This window comes from Lontra canadensis, unplaced genomic scaffold (assembly GCF_010015895.1).
Source record: "Lontra canadensis isolate GAN:19392208 unplaced genomic scaffold, GSC_riverotter_1.0 scaffold51, whole genome shotgun sequence".
Taxonomy (NCBI): domain Eukaryota; kingdom Metazoa; phylum Chordata; class Mammalia; order Carnivora; family Mustelidae; genus Lontra; species Lontra canadensis.
The window spans coordinates 12,319,938-12,330,738 of NW_022631045.1; the positions used below are offsets into that span (position 1 = coordinate 12,319,938).

The 10,801-nt window shown below is 34.2% G+C and overlaps 1 non-coding gene across 1 annotated transcript; it reads right to left on the reverse strand.

Moving 5' to 3' along the window:
* Positions 1-9,222: 9,222 nt before the first annotated feature.
* On the reverse strand, positions 9,223-9,329 carry LOC116877404. Its single transcript, XR_004384636.1, has one exon. It is a non-coding gene; the product is annotated as a U6 spliceosomal RNA (small nuclear RNA).
* Positions 9,330-10,801: the final 1,472 nt, after the last annotated feature.

Consider the following 10,801-nt stretch of genomic DNA (forward strand, 5'->3'; position numbering starts at 1 on the left):
GAGCAAAGAATATTACCAGGGTAAAAGAAGGTCATTTTATAAATAAAGGAATCAGTTAATCAGGAGGATATAACAATCCTAAATGTTTATGCCCCAAATAAAAAGGTCCAAAATATGTAGAGCAAGATCTGATAGAACTGTAAGGAGAAACAGACACATCTATAATTATAGTCAGAGATTTTAATACTCCCCCTTCAGTAGTTGCTAGGATAAGTTGAAACAGAGCAAGGATATAGTAAACTCAACACCATCCACCAATATTACCCAACTTTCATAACATTCCACTAATGGTAGAATACACTTTCTCTTTAAAGAGTACATGAAACTTTTACCCAGAGGCACCATATTCTTGGCCGGGGTTAGCAAACTATTGATTGTGGGGCCAAATCTAGCCTGGTTTTTTATGGCCTATAAACTAAAGATGGTTTTTGCATTTTGAGAGGTTTCTTAAAAAAAGGGAAAAAATATGTGACAGGAGAAACTGTATGTGACCCACAAAGCTTAAAATATTTACTGTCTGACCCTTTAAAGAAGTTTGCCAGTCTCTGTTTTAGACTATAAAATATGTCTCAGTACATTTTGGAGGATTTAAGTCATGAGGAGTATGTCTTCTGACCACAGTGGAATTAAATTAGAAATCAATAACAAACCTAATTGGAAAATCCCTGAATATCTGGAAACAAAATCACATGCTTCTACATAACCCACTGATTAAAGAAGAAATCCAAAGTGAAATTACAAAGTATTTTGATCTGAGGGAAAATAAAAATACAATATATCAGAATTCACATAAACAAAATGCCTATGTTAAAAAATACAAAAAGTCTCAAAGCAATGACCTCAACTTCCACATTAAGAAATTAGAACAGAAAAGCAAATTAAACACAACCAAAAGAAATGAAATAAAGGTCAAAGTGGAAATCAATGAAATAGAAAGCAAAGATCAATTGAGAATATGTTATCAAAACCTGGTTGTTTGGGATAAGCAAAATTGATAAGCCTTTAGCCAGTCTGGTTAGGAAAAAAAAAAAGAGAGAGAGAAGATACTTATCAGGAAGACCAATATCAGGAATGAGAGAGGTGACATCATTACAAATTCTACAGATACTTCAAGGATAATAAGGGAATATTATGAACAACTTTAGGCAAAAATTTTAACAACTCAGATGAAATGACCAAGTTCCTTGGAAGACAGAAATTACCAAAGCTAACTCAAGAAGAAATAGATAAACTGAATGGTCACATACCCATTTCTAAAAAACTGAATTTCTATTTATTTTTTATTTTTAAGATTTTATTTATCCATTTGTAAGACAGAGAAAGAGAGTGAGAGCAAGCAGGGGGAGTGGGAGAGGGAGAAGCAGGCTCCCTGCTGAGCAAGGACCCTGATGCAGGGCTTGATCCCAGGACCCTGAGATATGACTTGAGCCGAAGGCAGACGCTTAATCAACGGAGCCATCCAGGTGCCCCAGCAAAAAAATTGAATTTTTAGTTTAAAACATTCCCATAAAGAAAAGTTCTGGTCCACAGGATTTAACTGGTGAATCCTTCCAACATTTAGAGAAAAAAATACCAATCGCACAAACTCTTCCAGAAAAGCGAAGAGAAGAATACTTTCAAGTTTGTTCTTTGAGGCCAGCACTGCCCTGATACCCAAGAAAAGAAAACTCAGGCCAGTTTCCCTTATGAACACAGATGTAAAAAATTCTAGACGAAATTTTATCAGATCAAATCCAAGTATACATAAAAGATAATATTATTTATTGGGTGCTATTTATCCCAAGAATACAGGACTGGTTTAACATTCAAAAATTAATCATTGTAACTCACCAAATTAATCTAAAAAAGAAAAGCTGATCATCTCAATAGATGCAGAAAAAGCATCTGACAAAACCCGATATTCATTCTCTATTTAAAAACTCAGCAAACTGGGAATGGAAGGGTACTTCAACCAGATAAAGTACATCTACAGAAAACCTACAGATAATCTCATACCTACTGGTAAAAGACTTCATGCTTGCCCCCAAAGATCAGGAACAACACAATGATGCCTGCTCTTACCACTTTGTTTTTTAAGATTTCTTTCATCCATCCATCCATCCATTCATCTAGAGTGTGAGTGGGATGAGGGGCACAGGGAGAGGGAGGATCCCAAGCAGACTTCATGCTGAGCACAGAGCTCAACACTAGGCTGGATCCCGTAACTCTGAGATCATGACCTGAGTTGAAATCAAGACTTGGACAGAAAAATTGAGTCACCCAGGTGCCCATGCTCTTACTGCTTTTATTCAACATTGGAGGTTCTGCCAGTATAGTCAGGCAAGAAAAGAAAAAAAATACATTCAGATTGGAAAGGAAGAAATAAAACTGACATAATTATCCATCTGTTCCACTTGGTGGAATCTACAAAAAGCTACTAGAACTAACAGGTGAATTTAGCAAAACTGCAGGATACAAGATCAATATACAATAATCATCTGTATTTCTATGTTCTAGCAACAAACAACCGAAAATGCAGCACTTACAATAGCATAAAAATATGAAATATTTAGGAATAAATCTGATAAAAGGCATGAAAGATCTGTACACTAAAAACAGCATAGTGTTGAGAGGATGTAAAAACAACTTAAATAACCGAGAGATTTACCTGGCTCATTGCATTCATATTATTAACATGCCAGCTCTCCTTAAATTGATTTATAGGTTCAACACAACCCAAAATCCCAGTAAGTTAAAAAAAAAAAAAAAGAAAAAGAAAGATAAGCTGATTCTAAATTTCGTATAGAAATGTGAAGACCTGTAATAGCCAGAATAATTAACTTTGACAAGAAGAACAAAGTTGGAGGGCTGATATTATCTGATTTCAAGACTTATTAAATATCTACAGTAATCAAAACGGAGTGGTATTAATTAAGAATAGACAAATAGGGGCACTTGGGTGGCTCAGTCTGTTAAGTGTCTGCCTTCTGCTCAGGTCCTGATCATGATCCCAGAGTCCTGGGATCGAGCCACACGTTGGGCGTCTTGCTCAGTGGGGAGTCTGCTTCTCCTGCCCCTCACCCTGCTCTTGTGCTCTTTCTCTCACTCTCTCTCAAATAAATAAACAAAATCTTAAAAAATGTTTATATAAAAAAAGAACAGACAAATTGATGGAACAGAATATAGAGTCTGGACATAGACACACATATATAATGATAACAGATTTTTGACAAAGTGCAAAGATAATTCAGTGAAGAAAGAATAATTTTGTTTTTTTTTTAAATACATTGTACTTGGAAGAACTAGATTTCCACCTATAAAAATAGGAATTTGATTCATAAATCAATGTACAAAAATGTACTCAAAATTGATCACAGACCTAAATGTAAAACCTGACATTACTATTAAACTTCTAGAGAAAATGTAAGAAAATTTTTGTGACTCTGAATTAAGACAAAGATTTCTTAGATGTGACATCAAAAGTACAATCCATAAATGAACAAATTGAGAAATTGGACTTAATCAAATTTTTACAAACTTCTGTTTTTTAAAATATACTGCTAAAGAAGACAAGCTCCAGCCTGACAGAAACATGTAATAAAGGATTTGATAGAAAGGATTCTTGATAGAGAATGTAACATACTCTCACGGTGCCTGGTTGTCTGAGTTGCTAGAGCATGTGACACTTGATCTTGGGGGTCATGAGTTCAAGCCTCACATTGGGTATAGAGATCATGTAAAAAATAAATAAAGATTAAAAAATAAAAGAATGTAACAAACTCTCAAAACTCAACAATGAGAAAACAAAAGTCTCAAAAAATAGGCAAAAGACTTGAATAGTGATTTCAATAGGAAGATAACCCATATAGCCAATAAGCATATGAAAAGCTGTTCAACTTTATTAACCTCATTGGTCTTTAGGGAAACATACTGTAAAACCATGATGGAATAAGTGGATATCCATATACCAAAAAAAAAAAAATAGACACATCTATTAGAACATCTAAAATGAAAAGTGTTGTTAAGGATTTGGAGAAATTAGAACTTTATACACTCCTAATAGGAATCTAAAATAATACAATCAGTTTGGAAACAGTTTTGCAGTTTCTTGAAAAGTTAAACTTACACCAATATATGATCCATTTCATTGTAGGTAATTCCACAAGAAAAGACAGCATGTTTCTACAGAGATCTGTACATGAATATTCATAGTAGCTTTATATTTAACAGTCTCCAATTTGAAACAACTCAAACGTCACCAACAGATAAATGGATAAATTGTGATATATTCATATAATGGAATACTACTCAGCAATAAAAAGGTAATGAACTATTCTGTGCACCAGCATGATTAATTTCAAAACAATATTGTGAGTGAAGAAAGAAAATATAAAATTCTAGAAAATGCAAACAGATCTATTGGGACAAAGGGCTGACAGACCATTGGTTGTCTGGAGAGAGAAGTGCCGGGGGAGGATTATAAAATGGCAGGGGAAATTCTTAGGGTTGATAGATATATTCACTTCTTATTCTGGTGATGGTTTGACAGGTATATACATGTTAACATTTATCAATTGTATACTCAATCAATTCTATACATGTTTAAAGTTATCAATTATACACCTTATATATATGCAGTTTGTTGAATATTAGTTATACCTTAGCTTAATACACTGAAAAATGTATCTAGAAAATAAAGGAGGGGTGCCTGGCTGGCTCAATCAGTAGAGCATATGACTCTTGATTTTGGGGTTGTAAGTTTGAGCCCCACATTGGGTATAGAGATTACTGAAAAATAAAATCTTAGAAAAGAAAGGAAAATAATTTCAGTTGAAATATAAAAAGGAATTAACATTTATTAGAAATATACCAAGGGGCAAGAACTAGGTAGATACTTTAAGTAAGAATTACAGTATATGTAAATATATCATTTCCTATGTGCCAAGCTCTGTTACATGTACTTTAAATATTTTAAGGTGTTAAATCCTTGCAACTCTTTGAGGTATGGGGACTTTTATTACCCTCATTTTACAGATGAGGAAAAGGAGGTATTAAGTCACAACTTCTGCACAACGGAGTTGAGATTTTAACCTGGGAAGTCTCTTCTTTTGATAGATCTTTATGACATCCATTTGGCTACAGAGTTTTAGTTCCAGGTTACAAAATGAAAGAATTATGACCCACAAAGGCAGTAACTTTTTCTGGATCACAGAATTTATAAGTAATGTCAAGATTTAAACTCAGATTTGTTCTACTCCAAAATATACACTCTTCTATACTAGATTGCTTCCATTCAGTGGTTCAATAGCAGGACTGATGGTATAATACTACAGATAACTAAGATCTCAGACTATGTGGTCCACTTCTTCCATATGCCTTTTACCACTTAATAGAGCTGTCTGGCACGTTTGTTGACTATAGATTAGAATATGTTTTACACTGATGAGCAAGTAAGAACTCAAAAATTATTTGTTGCTTTGTCTTGACAATTCTCTTTTCAGTATTCATAGTAGAGCTGTGTCTGTTGAAACTAGGAAACTGAATCTGTGACTTTGGAGGATTTTTTCAGGCTAATATTAAAGCCAGTAATTTATCTATGTACTTCTATAAGTAGAATTAAATAGATGTGTTCCTATATCCCTAAAATTGAACAGGAGGATTTTTTTTTTTAACTTTTCCATGAAATCTTCCTTTCCTGTGAGTGTGTGTGTGTTAGATTATGGTTACTAATCTGGGAGATATGGTTTGATATGTGGTCCAAGTGGCACCCAAGAAGATTTTCTTGGTTAAAGTCATGAGAGTAAACAAGAACACAGAAACATTTCCAAATTGCCAAAAAAAAAAAAAAAAAAGGAAAAAAGGTATTCCCTTATACTGAATGAATTCAACAGACATAAAACTTTTATAATAAAAATGTTTTTAGGTGAATTTTGGGGGCAAAGGGTATTAAGAAAAGTGACATTGGAATCAAGATACATCTGAACTCAAATCCTAGCTCTGCCCACTTACCAGCTATGTTACGTTGCAGATATAACTTGGGGTTCAGTTTTGCCCATCTGTGAAATGGGTTAGTAATATTTAATTGAGTTGTGAATGTTAATTAAATGAGATAGTAAATATTGGAGCACTTAACATAGTGTAAAACATATAGAAAGTACTCTACTAAATGTTCCACTGCTAGCTACTATGAAGGTACTTCTACATAAATAGAGAAATCTAAAGCCAGTTTAGATAATCATGAAATGCTGAAATTATTTTCATGTGATCTGTGTACAGAAAATATCAAATAGATTCTAAAAACTGTTAGTTCAGGGAGTATCAAGCTTGATCCTTTCCTATTCAAAGAAATATGTAGCTGAGTGCATTTTATAATTGAATCTTCTTTAAAGGTAAATTTCTATTTATGTGGTTCCATAACTGAGATTTGCTTTGGGATTGGAAATTCATGTTCACTCTGACAGTTTTATATAAAACAAACTCCATATTTAACAGCTAACTAGTTTGAATGATTTATGCTGATGTAAATTTTATTATTCTTATAATTTATAATATAATCATATAATTTATGATAATATTAATAATTATAATAGAATATAATTATATTAATATATAATAATAAAATATAATTATAATAAAATTGTATAATTTATAATATTAATTTTATAAATTAAATTATAGAAAAAATTCTATATTTTTTAAGCCATAGCCTTCATAGGAAAGTATACAGTCAAAGAAAAGTTGCAGATATTTGTTTTGCTTGTTGTATCTTAAGGCACATAATTCATATGAATTGGCTAGGAGGACATTCAATTAAAAATCAAAACTTCCAGGGGTGCTTGGGTGGATCAATTGGTTAAGTGTTGACTTTGATTTTGTCTTAGGTCATGATCTTGGAGTCCTGAGATAGAGCCCGGAATCAGGCTCCCACTCAGCTGGGAGTCTGCTTTAAATTCTCTCTCTCCCTCTCCCTCTGCCTCCCCACCCCTGCCATTCCCACCCCCACTCTCTTGTGTGTTTGCCCTCTCTCTCAGATAATAAATCTTTAACAACAAAAAAAATCCAGAACTTCCAGTGAGATAATCCAAAAAAATTAGTCTTTCAATTTTATTCATTTGTTTTGTTATTCTCACTTACTAAGGGGTCAGTCAAAATGAAGAGATGATGTTTAATAAAAGACAGCTTTGTTTGACCTGAAGGAAAGAGTTCCAAAGCTAGATTACCTTCTTTGAAATTGATACCTCACCTTACAAAGTTCATACATAGCCATTTGATCTTCTTCATTGTATTTCCTCATTAATCCATAGAGTTTCAATCAGTTTCTATATGGTACCAACTTACACGTGTACATCAATAGGTCCAGTAGCTTATCAAGAAAGTCTAAGTCCTCTATATTCTGGTGACATCTCATTTAGATCTGACATTAAGTTCATTTTTTTCCTTCAAGCTATTTCTTTCAAATTTCTTGGCTATTCTTATTGACAACACAAATTTTCAGACCTTCAAACTTAAAATCTTACATTCATTTCCTTATTTTCTTATCCTCCCATAGGTAAACAGGGGTTAAACTTGTTATAGTTGTTCTTTATTGTGTGCTTCAGATATGTCTCTTTTCATTTTTAAAACTGCCCATTTAACCCACGCTTTTAATTATCAAGTTTGTATTCTAGGCTGTTATATTATATTGCATTTGGTATTCTCCCTAGCCCTCATCTTGTCTTATCCTTTTCTCACCATCCTACACAAAACACAAAATACTTCTCTTCACACACTCTATAGATAAGTATTGCTAGGTGAATAAGGAACTCCTGATTTACTAGAAAAAGGGAATTTAAATAGAATCTCCTTTCCTTTCAGTGATTCTACCTTGAAGGAAAGAAGAAGAGCAGAACCTTCAGGGATTGAATCACAAGACTTGCTAGAAAGGGACTGATAATATATAATAGCCATTGGAAAGATAAAAGGAGACATAAAATTCAACTTTGCCACCCATTCTTTCCCTTTTTGCCTTCCACATACTTCAGCTGGGAATCTTTATATGTGCAGCATATATTTTGTGTTATCCTCGTTATTACAAAGTTATCTAAAAGGCTAGGTGAGCTGACTGACAGTAGGTGGAAAAAAAGGTAGTCTATTCTGACTGCAGTGACCAAAGGAGTTCAATTCAGACCAAACATCTTACTCCCATTTAGAAGGTCTTCTACTACAAGCCCATTACCAGTTCTTCTCCTTTCTCTTTCATTTCTCTCTACTGTCATATTTGTGTTTTCTGTTCCTATCAAATTATCAAAGCCTCCTGGGCAATGAAATATCTATTCCTGCTCTGCAATAGTTTTTGTGTATTGCCTTATCTCTAGTGCCTTGAACAGCGTCTAGCACACGGCACATAGTGAACACTCAATAAATCTTTGACGAATGAATGGTTCTTTTCTCTCTGGCAAAATCCATTACTACTTTAAAAAATTGTCAGAAAATATGCCTATTCCAGTAAACTTCTATCCATTATCAATCTAGTTTTAAATCACTTCATTTTCCACTTCCTCTTAGCAATTACTTATAATTTGTATTTGATTAAGATACTCTTTATTATGTTACTTTTTAAATACTTCCAAGTCCTTTTTACATATGCTGTATTTTCAAAAAATACCTAAAATTCTTGGGGCACGCGGGTGGTTCAGTCAGTTGAGCATTCAACTCTTGATTTTGGCTTAGGTCATGATTTCTGGGTCCTGAGATTGAACTCAATATCATGTTCTGTGCTCAGCAGGGTGTCTGCTTGAGATTCTCTCCCTCTCCCTTTGCCTCCCCCACCCTACTGCTTGCACTCAAATGCAGCCTCTCTCTCTAAAATAAATAAATCTTAAAATAATAATTAAAAAAAATAACTCAAATTTTGTATATTATATATGCTGCTCAACAGTGCCTCAGGCGCTGTGGAAAGCTAGATACTCAATAGATGGGCAGGCTACCTCCTTTTAAGACATTCTTGGATCACTGTGATCTACTTTGAAAGGGAGTTTAGATACTGGAAAGGTTCTAGTTTTTGGTATTTCTCCTGTATTATGTGACTTTCAGTAAAATTCCTTCAGTGCTCAATTTAAGGAGAAATTAAGGAACCATTTCCTAAAGAAAAAACATTTTAAAGTTATAGAAGTATCCATATGCTGGTACATTTCTCTAGAAATATTTAATGTAATATAAAATTCTGGACTGGTCAGTTTGAATCTCTTCTGCTTTTTTATTTTTTTTGTTATGGAACGCTTCATGAATTTACCTGTCATCCTTGCACAGGGGTCATGCTAATGTTCTCTGTATTGTTCCAGCTTTAGTACATGTGCTGCTGAAGCGAGCACTGCATCTCTTCTTGTCATTTCCACAGAGATGTCCATGCAGCAAAGAAATTGAAATAGTATTCTGTAGAAAATATCACCAATCCTAAAAAGACCCCTAATTTTTTCAGAGAGGAAACAGAGATATCCTGAGTTTTACAGTACTTAATCTACTCCTTAGTTGTCTCATGAAGGAATTAATGTAGTAGAACACATTGAAGGAACTACTGAGGTGTCAGAATAAGAATATACAAAGTCTAAGACTATTTTCTATAATGTATTTTTGAATAGATTAAGAGTCTGCTTCTTTCTCCATCTACACTGTCTTCTGGCAATAAAGTTGGGCAACCTATATAACAAAGCAGTTTCTGAGGATGCCAAACTAATAGTTTCTGAGTCACTCCCATTTCTTTCTCTGTGAAAGTCTACAACACATGGGTTACTCTATATATTTCCCCCAAACCCCAAAGTGTTAGGTTGCCAAAGAAAACTTATCAAGTAATATTACTATTTGCCTTCATGTAATCATTTTAAGTACATACAAAATCAACATTAACATGAAAATATCAAGCCACAGAATTGAGTTTTAGTTTTACTGACATTTATATATCACACTTCCTGTTTATGATTTCAGAAGTGCAGCCATGCAGTGCTTCTATTAAAAATTGAGTGACTGAGAACAGTGTGAGGATTACAATGACAACTTATCCAAGGTGGGGGGGGACACTAAACTTACTACTGCCTTCATTGGTGGAATTGCTATCTTTGTTGAATATTTTTCAAACATCATTTACTAATAGTGTAGTTAGAAAGGGGAACTTGGTAGTCTTGTGTCCCTGAAACACACACACACACACACACACACATACACACACACACGCATACACATATATAATGTATGTAAGGGTAATACTTGAAAAAATTTGCTTTTTTCCCTCCTTTTCAGATGTCAATTACCAGTTGGTTATTGTTATGCATTAATTAACAGTCCCACCTGAAGGAGGGAAAAGGTGGAGGTGAATGCAATTCTTAAATAAAAGCCTCTTTATTTGTTCTATCTGAAGCATAATAATGTGAGTTTAATTTTTGGTGTCCACTTCAGATTTTGTGTGGGTGTGTGTGTGTGTAGAGAAAGAGAGAGCAGCCAAGTGAGCAATAACTCTTAGTCAGACATCCAAATCCATGTTCTCCTTTCTTTTTGGCCACATAGATAAACTTATTTATTATCTATGTGAGCATGTGACCAAGTTAGAGCCAGTGGAATAAGAATGGCAGTTATAGGGGCTCCTGGGTGGCTCAGTGGGTTAAAGCCTCTGCCTTCGGCTCAGGTCATGATCCCAGCATCTGGGGATCGAACCCCGCATCGGGCTCTCTGCTCTACGGAGAGCCTGCTTCCTCCTCTCTCTGCCTGCCTCCCTGCCTGCTTGTGATCTCTCTGTCAAATAAATAAATAAAATCTTAAAAAAAAAAAAAAAAAAGAATGGCAGTTATATGCA